This window comes from Salmo trutta, chromosome 16, assembly GCF_901001165.1.
Source record: "Salmo trutta chromosome 16, fSalTru1.1, whole genome shotgun sequence".
Classification (NCBI taxonomy): Eukaryota; Metazoa; Chordata; class Actinopteri; order Salmoniformes; family Salmonidae; genus Salmo; species Salmo trutta.
Genome location: NC_042972.1, coordinates 5,462,263 through 5,464,584, shown reverse-complemented (window position 1 = coordinate 5,464,584; position 2,322 = coordinate 5,462,263).

Genomic DNA, 2,322 nt, shown 5'->3' with positions numbered 1-2,322 from the left:
ACAGTTTTATAATGTATATGTAGGAAATGGCTAACCGTACATTAACTACTAACTAGATTAACAAAATGGATAACTGTACTTAAATTACTAACTAGATGAACAAAATGGAAAACTGTACTTCAACAAGGCAGAAATGGTCAAATTGTTAGCATACGAGCACAGATAACTGCCGTTTTAAAACAAACACATTATCTTTATTTATTCTCTATAATCTAACAAGATAACAAGGCATTGAACTAATTTAACAACAAACAAAAAAAATCTGCTTTACTATTAATACACTGTTATTACATTTTAGAAGGAATTATTACATGTATAAATTATTATTACATTTTAGAAGCCTTCTCTGAAAGCAGAAACCCATCCAAGATAGAGTGGATGTTAGTTTTAGTCCCTATCCATACAAACACTGTCGGAGAATTAAAATCATCCGATAACATGATTATCATCCTAGCACATGATATAGTACAGTCAATCAATTAAAAACAAAGAATTAAAACCACTTATCTAGAAAATAAAATGAATTTAAATATACTCATGTGCCATCATCCTAATAACAGCACAGTCAATCAATCAAAAACAAACAACAACATATCAAGATAATAAAAATTAATCATTAACTTATGAAATACCTAAAAAAATATATATAATATTTAAGTTTCTGCTTTAGAGGATTCCAGGTTTCTACTATTTAGTTCCAATTTTATGGAAGCAAGGCTGGGTCCCAATTGGTACCCTATAGCCTATTTGGAAAGTCTGCATTTGGAAAGTATTCAGAAACCTTCCCTTTTCCACATTTTGTTACATTACAGCCTTACTCTAAAATGGATTACATTTTTTTTAATAAATCCTCATCAATCTACACACAATAACCCGTAATAACAAATCAGAAACAGTTTTTTTTTTTAAATGTTTGCCTATGTATTCAACATGAAATACAGAAATACCTTATTTACAGAAGTATTCAGACCCTTTGCTATGAGATTCGAAATTAAGCTCAGATGCATCCTGTTTCCATTGATCATCCTTGAGATGTTTCTACAACTTGATTGGAGTCCACCTGGAGTGGTGCCAGGGGACCTAAACTGGGCTGGGGGGGGGGAGTGGTGCCAGGGGAGCTAAACAGGGCTGGGGGGGGGGGGGGGGGGTGGAGTGGTGCCAGGGGATCCTAAACAGGGCTGGGGGGGTGGAGTGGTGCCAGGGGAGCTAAACAGGGCTGGGGGGGGTGGAGTGGTGCCAGGGGAGCTAAACAGAGCTGGGGGGGTGGAGTGGTGCCAGGGGACCTAAACAGGGCTGGGGGGGGGGGGGGGGGGGGGGGGGGGAGTGGTGCCAGGGGACCTAAACAGGGCTGGGTGGGTGGAGTGGTGCCAGGGGACCTAAACAGGGCTGGGGGGGTGGAGTGGTGCCAGGGGAGCTAAACAGGGCTGGGGGGGTGGAGTGGTGCCAGGGGAGCTAAACAGAGCTGGGGGGGTGGAGTGGTGCCCGGGGACCTAAACAGGGTTGGGGGGGGGGGGGGGAGTGGTGCCAGGGGACCTAAACAGGGCTGGGGGTGGGGGGGGGGAGTGGTGCCAGGGGAGCTAAACAGGGCTGGGGTGGGGGGGGGGGGGGGTGGAGTGGTGCCAGGGGACCTAAACAGGGCTGGGGCGGGGGGGGGGGGGGTGGAGGGGTGCCAGGGGACCTAAACAGGGCTGGGGCGGGGGGGGGGGGGTGGAGTGGTGCCAGGGGAGCTAAACAGGGCTGGGGCGGGGGGGGGGGGGGGGTGGAGTGGTGCCAGGGGACCTAAACAGGGCTGGGGCGGGGGGGGGGGGGGGGGGTGGAGTGGTGCCAGGGGACCTAAACAGGGCTGGGGCGGGGGGGGGGTGGAGTGGTGCCAGGGGACCTAAACAGAGCTGGGGCGGGGTGGAGTGGTGCCCGGGGAGCTAAACAGGGCTGGGGCGGGGGGGGGGGGGGGGTGGAGTGGTGCCAGGGTACCTAAACAGGGCTGGGGCGGGGGGGGGGGGGGGGGGGGGGGGGGTGCCAGGGGAGCTAAACAGGGCTGGGGCGGGGCGGGGGGGGGGGGTGGAGTGGTGCCAGGGGACCTAAACAGGGCTGGGGCGGGGGGGGGGTGGAGTGGTGCCAGGGGAGCTAAACAGGGCTGGGGCGGGGGGGGGGGGGGTGGAGTGGTGCCAGGGGACCTAAACAGGGCTGGGCGGGGGGGGGGGGGGGTGGAGTGGTGCCAGGGGACCTAAACAGGGCTGGGGCGGGGGGGGGGGGGGTGGAGTGGTGCCAGGGGACCTAAACAGGGCTGGGCGGGGGGGGGGGGGTGGAGTGGTGCCAGGGGAC